General features: G+C 44.5%; 1 long non-coding RNA gene across 4 annotated transcripts in view; it reads left to right on the top strand.

The window, feature by feature from the left end:
• LOC137524525 (uncharacterized) overlaps positions 1 to 13,670 on the top strand; it is a 215,744-nt gene that overhangs the window by 136,148 nt on the left and 65,926 nt on the right. For 2 of the 4 annotated variants that reach the window (XR_011022719.1, XR_011022720.1), the window contains exon 3: positions 4,271 to 4,467. This is a non-coding gene — a long non-coding RNA (uncharacterized lncRNA). Of the gene's footprint in view, positions 1 to 4,270; positions 4,545 to 13,670 lie in introns of those variants that run through there. The other 2 variants (XR_011022721.1, XR_011022718.1) reach the window with 1 other exon arrangement.

Genomic DNA, 13,670 nt, shown 5'->3' with positions numbered 1-13,670 from the left:
CTCCGGTCCCTGCCTCCGGTTTACTTCTGGTGTTTCCGACTTTAAAATCGGAAAACCACTGCGCCTGCATGGCCACATCCTCTCTCCCGCTGACATCACCAGGAGTGCATTGCGCAGGCCCAGTACAGTCTGCGCCTGCGCAGTACGCTCCTGGTGACGTCAGCACAGATACCATAGGGGAGTAAGGGAGGAAATTACATCAGGATTGGCTTCATCCTGTGGGAGCCACGATAGCCCCTGACACAAACAGAATTATCTTAATTTTACTATAAAAATGTCACTGAAATAAAAAACGTGGACAGTGCAAAACATCTGTTAGTAGAGCAAGTATTTACCTGATGTGTGTTTTTTTTTTCCTGGCATAGTTTGGCTAACAGCGCCTCTTTAAACCTAATAAGTTGCCAAGATATATTAAATCACACATAATAAAGTGTGATTTTTCTCTCCCCTAGGGTCCATATTCCACCTTTGGTCTTGAAATCGCAGGCCCCAGTGTGAAATTGGGCCTGAGCAATTTTTTTTCTTTCCAAACCATAGGTGCAAAGGATGCAAGGGGATTGATGTAATAACGCCAACCCCCATGCTCTGCTCCTATGTATGTAATATAATCCAGTCAAGCAGGCAAGACATCAGAAATAAGAATTATTGCAAACATACATGATAAGACAGGCTGCAGCTGTTCTTCTGTGTCTTCTCTCTCCTACATAGTGTGAAAAGAGATGTAATTTGATCTAGACAGGAGGGGGAGGGGCAGGGCAGAGGAGGGGAGGACACAATGCTGAGGGTGTACTTGCAAGGCTTCAGCATGAGTAGAAAGATGGAGGTGCTACTACAGATATGAATGTGCGTCTGTTCTACCCACTACGATTTATCAAGTGTAAACTTTATTTGTTCATCTCAGTGCTGGGCCAAAATTACGCATTAGCGTAATTACGCATCGTAATTCACTACAAATGCACCGTAAGCGTTACGTGTAAGGTTACGGTATTACACGTAATTAATTACGCGTAGACTGCAAGTTACGTTATTACGCATATCAAATTACGCGTAAGACCGTAAACTCCTATTGAAATTACACAGTCTGCCGTAATCGCGTAATATTACGCTCCCGTATAATTTAAAAAAGCCGCCGACTTTAAGGGTTAATAGCAAAGCCCCCTTAAATGCGAAGAGCCTCAAATTTGGAGAATATATTAAGGAGATCAGAAGGAATAAGAGGAAAAAACATTTTTTCAAAAAGATCTTATAGTTTTTCAGAAAATTGATTTTAAAGTTTCAAAGGAAAATGTATACATTTAAAAACCCGCCGACTTTAACGGTTAATAGCAAAGCCTGCTTAAAATTTAGGAACACCAAATTCCCAGGGTATATTAAGGGGATCAGTGGGAATAAGAGGAAAAACATTTTTTTTCAAAAAGACCTTATAGTTTTTGAGAAAATCGATTTTTAAGTTTCAAGGGCAAAAATGTCTTTTAAATGCGGAAAATGTCAGTTTTTTTTGCACAGGTAACAATAGTGTATTATTTTCATAGATTCCCCCAAGTGGGAAGAGTTTTACTTACTTCGTTCTGAGTGTGGGAAATATAAAAAAAAACGACGTAGGGTCCCCCCTCCCAGACCTCTTTAACCCCTTGTCCCCCATGCAGGCTGGGATAGCCAGAATGCGGAGCACCGGCCGCGTGGGGCTCCGCACCCTGACTATACCAGCCCGCATGGTCCATGGATTGGGGGGTCTCGGAAGGGGAGGGGCAGCCAAGCTTTCCCCTCCCCTTAGCTCAGAGCTCTGTCGGGTCCGTGCAGGACGCTAAGTCCCCGCCGGCTCCCGCTGCCCTCCCCGCCTCTCCCACATGTCACCCACATGTGGGTGACAGATGTGGGCGGGGTGGACAGCGGGAGCCGGCGGGGACTTAGCGTCCTGCAAGGACGCGTAAGTGTATGCGGCGGCTGAGCGGCGAGTGACGTCGGGTGCGGCGTAGTTACAATGTAACAAAGTTGTTACATTGTAATAACTTTGTTACATTGTAACTGATAGAATATTTCCGAGGCTATTGCGAGGGATCATTTATTTAAAGGGACAGGTAAGTATTAATGGTTAATTAAGAATATTAAAGGACTTTTTTCGTGGTTATATTTTTTGTTCAATTAAAATACTTTTTCTAAGTGTTTGTGTGTTTATTTACTTTTAACTCTTAAAGGAAATGGGTAAGGGGTACAAGTACCCCTATACTCATTTCTCCTGGGAGGGGGGGGTGGGCATCTGGGGGACCCCTTTTTAAAGGAGACTCCCAGATGCCACCATGAACCCCCCCCCCCCAGAAAATCGCGGCCTCCACCTCCACCACCCATCGGAGGTGGAGAAGAGCCCCTTGTCCTTGGATTGGACAAGGGCTTGGAGGGGGAGGGGAAAGCTTGGCTGCCCCTCCTCTTCCGAGACCCCCCAATCCATGGACCATGCGGGCTGGTATAGTCAGGGTGCGGAGCCCCATGTGGCCGGTGCTCCGCATTCTGGCTATCCCAGCCTGCATGGGGACAAGGGGTTAAAGAGGTCTGGGAGGGGGGACCCTACGTCGTTTTTTTTTATATTTCCCACACTCAGAACGAAGTAAGTAAAACTCTTCCCACTTGGGGGAATCTATGAAAATAATACACTATCGTTACCTGTGCAAAAAAAACGGACATTTTCTGCATTTAAAAGACATTTTTGCCCTTGAAACTTAAAAATCGATTTTCTCAAAAACTATAAGGTCTTTTTGAAAAAAAATGTTTTTCCTCTTATTCCCACTGATCCCCTTAATATACCCTGGGAATTTGGTGTTCCTAAATTTTAAGCAGGCTTTGCTATTAACCGTTAAAGTCGGTGGGTTTTTAAATGTATACATTTTTCCTTTGAAATTTTAAAATCGATTTTCTGAAAAACTATAAGGTCTTTTTGAAAAAATGTTTTTTCCTCTTATTCCTTCTGATCTCCTTAATATATTCTCCAAATTTGAAGCTCTTAGCATTTAAGGGGGCTTTGCTATTAACCCTTAAAGTCGGCGGCTACCTAACATTGATCCATGTGTCAACTTTTCCGCTTGGGAGCATGACCATACGCATGAATTGCTAGTAGGAAAATTACGCGTAAGACTGTGCAGGAACAACCTGCATTACGGTATTCTTACGCGTAATTGCGTAAGGACCATGCGTAATTACAGACATGAACGTAGATAAATGTTTACGCCGTAACCGTAATTACGTAATGCGTAAAATTACGCGTAATGATCCGTCAGCGTATTTTTTTCCATTATTACGCCCAGCACTAGTTCATCTAACTGTACACAGTGCAAAGACTACATATATGTATTGCCATTCAAACTTTTTTGGGGCCAGAGATTGTTTTTAATGTTGTCATGCTAAATGGACAAAGTTGCGTTTTTCATTTCCATGTTAAAGTATCTCTGTTATTAAAGGTTTCCAGTTGCCTCTTGCAAGGTCAGGCTGAGCATTTCAAGGTATGATTTGCCTCTGAACGATGATATTCTGGTACTTAGCCTTGCTGCACCAGAACTCATTTGTTTTACCTCAAGAAATTAGTGCCCAATCAGGCCAGCCTTGAGAATTTCCCAGCCGTGCACCAGACATAAACCCACCGCGCTTACAAATATTACACTTCCTCCTCTCCTGAAGCATAATTAGAAAAAACAAGAACCACAGTTATAAACTGTTAATTACGGTTTACCATAGCAGTAATCCCTTCAAATCAGTCCTTAGCGGCAATTTTGTGCATCAAATAGTTTAATGAGTCGGCATGCTTAACGATTGTTTAGCCGAAGAGCTAATCCTCTCAACATCACCTTCCAGCCTCTAACTAGCCATTGGCATATATAATTATCCAATGATAAGCATGGCTGTGTTTATGGCAGCAGGGATGTGTAGAGTATGGAAATATCACAGGCCCTGCATTCAAGGGTAAAGTGCATTCACAAGGCCACAGACAAGCTTATGTTTATCAGCATCAAGTTAAAACGCTTCTGACATTTAAATCGAGTCATTGTTATACAAACAGGTTCCCTCACCCCCTCTCATCTCCCTGTCTCCCTTCTCAGGCTTTCCTTCAATTGTTTCATTTCCATTCACTTTGGCAGTATAAAACGGAGGGGATTTGACAAAGTAGAACTGCAGGTTTATTAAATCAAGTCAGAAGAGAGATGTTATCTGGGGAACTTTTATCAGCCTTTCCAGCTACAACACTTCCGTCATGTATTTTTTTTTCTTCTGTCTTCTTTTAAAGGGAAGAGTAGAAAAAAAAATGGAAGATTAACAGAGTTTGGAGGAACTGACACGTTTCGGAGGCTGCCAGTCAAAGTCAGCCGCCTCCTGTGCAGGATGGAGGGAGAATCATGAAGATAGATGCTGACTGCAGGAGAAGACGGCCGGAACAACGAGGAGGAGGAAAGGAGGCGTTCTGCCGGTTACACAGCTCTGCAGGTAAGCAGGGTTAAATGTTATTCAGGTGTGTTCAGTGCAAAAGCAAGTGGACTCCTTTAGTACTCCTGGTAGCATCAACAGGATTATTTAAACTTTAAGTATCATAAACCAACCACAAGATGTCATTGTGTATGTAAAGTGCTGCAATGATCTCTATGGTATTGTGATTTCCTGTATGCATTCTGTGTTCCTCTCTGTTCTTTGTAAGCTGCATTACCTGATAGTGGTGTATGATTTATCTCTGCATGCTTTCTTCAGCACAGTTCTAACTTTTTATACTGGGTGTCTATCTGCATGTATCGACCATTCTGCACCATCACAGACCATGTGGGTAAAGACTGTAAAAGACCAGCCGGACACCCAGTGGTAACCTGGTACCACAAGCCAGTTTTGGACCTTGTAGTAAAGGGATACACATTGTGGCTGACTTATCAAGGTAGATTTAAAGAAAACTTAATCAAAAATGCCTAAAACAAAATGTAAACTTTTTATCCAAACAAGAATTACGATTGGTTGCTTTAGGCAAATATCCCAGTTTTGCTCAGCCAAAAACACTCTTAGCAGTTCTGACCATGATGCTTCATCACCCATTATCCCTTGCATACTGTGTTATTCTCTTGTCCCCTCTCTTTTCCTTCGTGGTTCCCTTTCAAATCTACCCCCAACTAGGGAGCATACTTTCCTGGGAGTGCTATACCGCGTCATGTCACATCCTTACTGGCAGCCAGTCCCAGGCAATGCCGGTGGCTGGATAGTGTACTGGTTAAGTCTCTGCATTTGACATGGGAGACCAGAGTTCGAATCCTGGATAGGGTCAGTACCTGTTCAGTAAGGAGTCCTTGGGCAAGACTTCCTAACACTGCAGGGTGGCCCCTTAAACGCACCCTTAGTCGCTGCAGCTCTTGAGCACTTAAGTCCAGCAGGAGAATAGCGCTATACAAATGTTGGGATTATTATTCTATGCTACACTGCATAGTGCTCCTGAGTCTCAGCCAGACGTGAAGATGGTTGTGTGTTTTTTTTTTTTACCTCACCTGCGGCGACAGAAGAGAACAGCTTCTGGGAGCAGCAGAGTGTGGTAGGGTGGATGAGTAAATGCCCTTCCAAAAGTGGCCCGGGTTCATGGATCCCCCCCAATCTGGCACCAAGCCTCATGGCACTGATGGTTACTCCCCTGCTCTAATGTTCTGCAAGGTGCAGGGAATGGCATTTATTAACCTCCTTGGCGGTATGAAAAATACCGCCAGGAGGGAGCGCAGCAGTTTTTTTAAAAAAAAATTTTTTTTTTAATCATGTAGCGAGCCGAGGGCTCGCTACATGATAGCCGCTGCTGAGCGGCATCCCCCCGCCCGCTTCGATCGCCTTCGGCGATCTCCGATCAGGAAATCCCGTTCATAGAACGGGATTCCCTGGAGGGCTTCCCCCGTCGCCATGGCGACGGGGCGGGATGACGTCACCGACGTCACTGACGTCGGGACGTCATTGGGAGTCCCGGGCCACCCCTCGGCGCTGCCTGGCACTGATTGGCCAGGCAGCGCTGGGGTCTGGGGGGGGGGGGGGGCCGCGCGCCGCAGCAAATAGCGGCGATCGGGCGGGGGCCGGCGGCGATCAGAGTGCTGGCGCAGCTAGCAAAGTGCTAGCTGCGTCCAGCAAAAAAAAAAATTATGAAAATCGGCCCAGCAGGGCCTGAGCGGCACCCTCCGGCGGCTTACCCCGTGTCCAGCACGGGGTTACCGCTAAGGAGGTTAACAGCAAGCGGTGGTGGTGGGGTTATATTAGGTTTGGAGTAAAAATTCTATTTACGATGGAAAAGAGCACTAGACAAGGTGTAAGCATAATAGCGACCGGGGGATATATGTGCTAGGTCTAGAAATGGCCCAAACGGTTTGCCGGCGAACGGTTCCTGGCGAACTTCCGTGGTTCGCGATCGAGGCAAACCGGGAACTTTTCTCCATAGTGCATCATGAGGGTCAACTTTGACCCTCCACATCACAGTCAGCAGGCATATTGTAGCCAATCAGGCTACACTCCCACCCTTATAAAAGGCAGGCACCGCCGGCCATTATACTCACGCGTGTGCCTGCAGTAAATAGAGAAGGAACAGCTGCTGCAGACAGAGCAGACTCTCATAGGAAAAGATTAGTTAGGCTCTTGAAGGCTTCTTAGCTTGCTCCTTGCTGATTCTTATTGCTAAAATAGCACCCCACAACAGCTCTTTTGAGAGCTAATCTTGTTCTTGTGATCTATTTTTTTTTCTGTGTGTCCCACTGACACTTGTGTTGCATAGACAGCCTTGCTAATTCATACTATGTGTGTGCCACTGCCAGCCAGGCCCAGCACATTGTGACTACCTGTGTGTGTGACCGGCAGCTGCACATTGTAATACCCATTACTGCATATACCTACCTACCTGTTGTTCACAGTGCACCCACCTACCTACGTGAGTTGAGTGCACGCAGTGTCACTGTGCCTGTCCGCTACCTGTCTGTGTGTGACAGGTGCACATTGTAATACCCATTACTACATATACCTACCTGTTGTTCACAGTGCACCCACCTACCTACGTGAGTTGAGCGCACGCAGTGTCACTGTGCCTGTCCGCTACCTGTCTGTGTGTGACAGGTGCACATTGTAAGACCCATCACTGCATATATCTACCTGTTGTGTTCAGTGCACCCACCTCATCACTCCATATACCTACCTGTTGTGCTCAGTGCACCCACCTACCTACGTGAGCGCACGCAGTGTGATATACCACTCCGTGCATACCTGTTAACTGCACCTGTGTGGCTGCACATTGTATTAGTCAAGTCAGTGCATCCCTTTCACTTCATCCCCCCCCCCCCCCGATATGGACAAAACGGACAAAACATGGTGCGCACCAGTCCAGCACGGCCGTCACTACACAAACAGCTGTTTGCAGTCACTGCATACCTTTCACTGCATCTTTGACTGCACATTGTATTATACCTGGCAGTCAGTGCATACCTTTCACTTGAATGGATGGCAGACTTGCCCTCCATAATAAATTCTCGTTTAAAGGATTTAAAGTTGATTCATCTCACATATACAGCAGGGCCTTGCAAGTCCTCCTGTATTGTTATTTTTGGTCACTACCTCGGGACGTGCATGCCATGCCTGCTGCCTTCCTTGGATGTGTGGTAGCTGTTCCTGCTCCTTTGCCCACAGCGTGCCTGCTGCCTTCCTTGGATGTGTGGTGGTGGTAGCCGTTTCTTAGGCTCCCACTTCAGACCAGAATCAACCAGTATTCCCCGGCCATTACCCGTTTGTCATTCGCAATGGCAGACTTGCCCTCCATAAAAGATTCAGCAAGCAGAACAAGTATTTAAAAAAAATAGATGTAAGCTTTAACAATGGAAGAGAGGGAACCGTCCAGCACGGCCGTCACTACGCAAACAGCTGTTTGCGGTGTGTTACACAGTGAGTTTGGTGTGTCAGTGTGAAGCAGTACTCTAATTACACTCCCTGATTGATGTATACACATGCAAAATGTTTTAAAGCACTTTAGGCCTGCAATTTAGCATTCAATGTGATTTCTGCCCTTAAAACGCTGCTTTGCGTCCAATCCAGATTTTTCCCCAGGACTTTTGGCGTCTATCCCACTCCGCCATGCCCCCCTCCAGGTATTAGACCCCTTGAAACATCTTTTCCATCACTTTTGTGGCCAGCATAAATGTTTCTAGTTTTCAAAGTTCGCCTCCCCATTGAAGTCTATTGCGATTTGCGAAAGTTTGTGCGAACCGACTTTTTGCGAACCGAAAATTGGAGGTTCGGGCCATCTCTAACTAGCTCTAGGAGTTGGGGGGGAGTTGGACTAATAATGGGTAGAGATAGGTTAGATAGGTTGTGTGTGTGTGGTCAGGTCGGGTCGTGAAATATGTGCAAACATATACAAATAATAAGTATGTGTTTTCCAAAGTAAAATGAGCCATAAATTACTTTTCTCCTATGTTGCTGTCACTCACAGTAGGTGGTAGAAATCTGACAGAAGCGACAGGTTTTGGACTAGCCCAGCTCTTCATAGGGGATTCTCAGCAATGCTTTTATTCTTTATAAAGATATTCCCTAAAAAGGATTTAAACAATGATGCTGGCCAGCTTCCCTGCTCGCTACACAGTTTTTTGGCAGTTGGACAGAGCAACTGCCATTCACGAAGTGCTTTTGAAAATAAATAAATCTCTGAGAATCCCCCATGAAGAGATGGACTAGTCCAAAACCTGTCGCTTCTGTCAGATTTCTACTACCTACTGTGTGTGACAGCAACATAGGAGAAAAGTAATTTATGGTAATTTATGGTTCATTTTACTCTGGAAAAAATGTACTTCTTATTTGTATATCTTTGCACATATTTTACATTTTAAATTTTTTCGCCATAATGCCCCTTTAAGGGAAAAAATACAATATCACCTTCCACCGACAGGTGAACAATTGTAAACTAGGAAGACCGCCCAATGACAAAGCTTTGAGTGGAGCGCTTAATTCCAAATATAACTAGATGCATGTGTAACTCTGATTTGCTAGTAATGTTCACATGGCTGGGCTGTTTTTCTCTAATCCTGGCCATACATTATAATTGTACTCAAAGGTTGGCAGAACATTTTGAAAGCTAAACTCAAGACAAAATATTACAGCCATCCACATTTTGGTTATCTTTATGTTTGAGTGATCTTATTCACTCAAGATCATGCAGGATTTCATTACAAATGTAATAAAGTAGCTGTAGCTCTAAAGGTGGCCATACATCAGCCGACTTGGCGGCCGATTGACCATATGATTCGATAAGTATAATAACCAATTTTCGGGACAAAAATTGGTCGCATTGTTGATCGCGCATGCAGCAAGATGTTGGGCCAACTTGCTTGATCGGGTGCGCAGCGAGAACAGCATGCAATTTTGTGATGGTTGACGAACGTGACCAAACCCCCGGAGCTGTCGCCCCCCCCCCCCCCCCCGGTTCCCGTGCAAGGTATATAGTACCTGTCTGCGGCCTGCGCTTGTCCCTCTGCTGCTCTGGGTGCACTCCGCTGTCCATACATGCGCGCCCCACGTGGTCCTCCTAGTAAGGGAGCGAGTGTGACATCACAAACATGCGCCCTTACTAGGAAACCATGTGGGGTGTGCGTGTATGCAGAGCGGAGAAATTCTGGAAGCCAACGGGGAAATTCTGCAAGCCAGCGGTGGATAAGCGCAGGCCGCGGACAGGTAATGTATACTTTACATGGGGGACATTTTTTCATTGGGGGACAGCGTCGGGTCCGGCGCAGGCCGGCACAAGGCCGATTCCGGATTGATTTCAGCTTGAAATTGATCGGGAATTGGCCTGTGGTGTATAGGCAACTGACAGATTTCTCTCTAATCAGATTTCATTACAGAGAGATTTGACTCTTGGTTGAATCTGCTCATACATCGCTAGATGTATGGCTACCTTAACACTGCATTCTAACATTGAGCCTGTCCGCTACTAGACTAATTCTGGCTGTCCTGCCATTAGGTAGGCCTGGTGTCACACACACCACTTAAAGGCTTCGTAACGTTATGTGCTCAGTACATGGCTCTCTTTGGTCTTGCTGAAAGGGCACCATGTTTAATGTGGTGCCCTGTTGGTGCTTCACTCTTGAATTGTTTTACTAGTGGAATTTTTTTATGCAAGTTTGTATTGCTAGACTTAGGGTATAAACGAGATAAAATGTTAAGCTGTGATCTTGATATTTATTTTTAAAAATAAGCAAAAAAACCCACAATGCTCTAAATGGTAAAGTAAGCATTTTCTGAAGTTCTAAATATCTTATAAGACTTAGACAGTTACGGTAAACAGAACGCCATCTTATCCAGTCCATATACTCGATAACAGAGAACGTACATCAGAGCAATTTATTTCTTCACTACAATCCTGAAAAGCGTGTGGAATGACCTTACTCAACTTTACCCGATGTCCTCTCTGCAGCACTGAGCTGCATAACAATCTGCAGCAGCCTAGCAATTTAGGATTTCAATTCCCGTGGCTCAATGAAGCCATGTCCTCATTTTCCACCATGTTGATAATGTTTTGTGTGCCATGCATGCTGATACTTACTCTGCCTACACCGTCCTTCCAAGTCATAGGTCTGAAGGGGTTCAAAGTTACCTTGAAGGGGCAGGAGAAGGGACAGGATACTGAGAGATAACCTTTTATTTTACAAAAATGTCACTGTCAAGGCAAAAGAATAACTAAATTTGCCAGAATCTAGCCAGGAACAGCAATAGAGATTCTGAGACTCGAAGTCCCAGATTGCGTTGCTGCCACTTTTTTTTTAATTTATAGGACTTTGATTGAAAAAAAGTGTATATCTCCTGGCATGGTTGTATTATAATGCAGGTTGTGGGTTAATACCAGTATTTGGGTTAATAAATAGAGGAATTATACAAAATCTTCAGCAGCAGTTAACATCTGGTAAAAAGGATGAATATCAACACCTTTATAATTAATTATGTGATCCCTGCAGTAATATTTGGTGTATCCTTACTGTACTTAAGTCATTATAGTCTTGGCCTCAAAGACAGTGGTGCATAAATGTGTCCTCATTTGTAAAACAAAATCCATAAAGGCCTGCACTAGCTGGGATGTGACTGCCATATCAGTTGATGAGTCTGGTGGGGGGCTGGATAAGGCAAAAATCTACAACTTTGATCTAGACCAGGGAAGTTGAACTCTAGTCCTCCAGGGCTAAAGTGCTTCAACTCAAATCAATTGATGGAACAGTATCAGGAAAAGTATTGTACATCAAGTAGAGCACATGTCTTCATTTCCCAGTCCATTCAAAACACTAGCATGGATTGGGTCCTCAAAGACTGCAGTTCTAGACCCTCAGTATCTATTTATTTTATTTTTTTACACATTTTCACATTCAGTCTTTTTGTTGCTGTTTTATTGAATTTAATAAAGGTTACATTTTGACTGGTTACTCTCAAGGATCAGCGGATACAGTATTTGAGAGTTGTCAGGAATGTGAGCCAGTTGGACAACAATTTGGGTAGTCAGACAGGCAGGAGTTTGGCAGCAGATGATGAAGTCAGACAAGCAGGAGTTCAACAGCAGATCTAGTAGGCAAAGGTTAGTGAGGCATGCTAGAGTTTAGCAACAGATCAGGTAGTCAGAAAGGACAGGAACACACGCAGATGCAAAACTAGGCACACCTACGATCTGCAAAACAACATGGCTCTCCCCGGACCTTATGTCACATGAATAGGCATACAAGTTTTCATGTATACAAATGGCCATAGACACTGTGCCCCGTGCCTCAACACCCCCCGGGTGTGTGCACACAAAGACATGGACGCATTTCTGGAGCCACATTTAGGTGTGAAAACACTTAAAGGATACCTTAGTCCTAGTAATATAGCAAAAATGATGCCCTGTGTGTGTATGGGTAGTATTGCAGAAGCTTAGGGAACCTCTGTTGCTCCAGCGCTAGCCCATTTGCTGTAAAATGGCCCGTTCCAAAGTCTTGGTTGGAACATGCACAGTAGGTCCACGTGAGTATGTGCGCACTACCATGGGAAAACGTACCCCACTTTGACCACTCACTCATGTACACCAGTTGCCCAGCCCTAATATAGTGAGTAATCCTGATGAGAGAGAACCGCAAGTGCAGGTTAAACAAGCCTTGCATGGGCAGAGAAGACTAACACCCTCAGTCGTTACCTGTGTGGCCTTCTTCTGACATGTGGCCTGTAATATGCTTCTGTAGTGCTTACCAGAACTGCAAGGTAAAACATTGTTCAGGTCACATTAGGTAGGTGCAGAGTTATTTCCATAAATCTGTGCCATTGATGGTGTGGAGTCAGCTGCTTCAATCTTTTTTTTTTTTTTTTTTTTTTTATTAGCCAGAACAGAACAGATTTTCTTCTCTGCTCTTTTCAAAACTAGAAAAGATATTTTATGTTGACTTGGCTACATTAATGGAACAGAGAACTGATGCACTCCTGAGGTGGGTCTTACATAATTTAATAATCCTATTAAAAATCAGAGGGATCTCTGATCATTGCTGTTTGTGATTAGATGATGCCTGTAGTGAATTTCTTACAGATCGGAGTAAAAGGAATTTCACACTGCAATGGGATTAGTGAATTTTAGTTAAATCCATCAGAGGCAGCGTGAGGAGAAATAAGCACCTGGTATGAGTGAAAGATGAGGCGTCCATGCTCGGCTTATAGCGCACTTCCTGAATTGCCTTCTAAGACTCGGTTTTTACGGTTTCCTGTTAGGTAATGACATCTATTATGTGTCTGAATGGACTTATTTTTTCTTTTGAGTGAAAAAATATATATGAAGCAGTGTGGCTGAACACAGCTGGATCTGAGCTCTTCTCCCAACACCTCAGCAGTGAAAAAACACATTCCTGAGAGAAAATATGGGTATAAATGAGATATACTGTATTCTGCTGGTCATTAGAGGAAAAACAGTGATGGGACGGAGTGGTTCTGCAATGTGCTTTATGCAGCCCAGTGCATCTCTATCACAGTCCACCCCCTCCTCAGGCCTAACATTGTATTCTGAGCAGTAGCGTCTCTGGATGTCCATCTCACATGTCAGCTGCCTCAGGCAATATAATGGTGGGATGGATGCTATCCACTCTGTACAGTCAGCTCTTTAGAAGGAGCACTTGGGAAACTGGAAATCTTTCCATTTATAAATATAGTCTGGCAAGATACTGACAGATTATTACTGGTCCTTCAAAAACCACAAGAACACGACTGGCATAATTAAAAACCGTATGTGGCAGAGGCGATTGGTAGAAAAGCCGGATTGTTGGATTGTTTTTCCATTTATGAATGTTTTGTGGTTTATTAGGAAAGGCTATTACTTGTTGCCCCATATTAGACAGCAGTAGGTTAGGCTTTGTTTTTTTTTTTTTTGGGGGGGGGGGGGGGAGTTGTGATCCCTACATTTGATGTGGGAGGCTACATTTCAGTATAGATAGCCAGCTATCCTTCACACTGCAACAGTTAACTGTGTCACTCATTTCTCCGCTCGTCTCCAGTGCAAAGCCTCCTCTTCCTTTCCGTCTCCAATGCTACCCAAGTCCATAGCCACCGGCCAAACGTGCACAGAGAGCAAGGTGGCTGCTGCACAGACAGCTAGCAGCAGAGTACCGCAGTCAGGTGGTAGCGTGATCTCCCTGCATTGCAGCATTTGCAGGGTT

The sequence above is a fragment of the Hyperolius riggenbachi genome, chromosome 7 (assembly GCF_040937935.1).
Source record: "Hyperolius riggenbachi isolate aHypRig1 chromosome 7, aHypRig1.pri, whole genome shotgun sequence".
In the NCBI taxonomy this organism is placed as follows: domain Eukaryota; kingdom Metazoa; phylum Chordata; class Amphibia; order Anura; family Hyperoliidae; genus Hyperolius; species Hyperolius riggenbachi.
The sequence above is the reverse complement of the archived record's forward strand: the minus strand, read 5'-3'. Positions and strand labels throughout refer to the sequence as shown.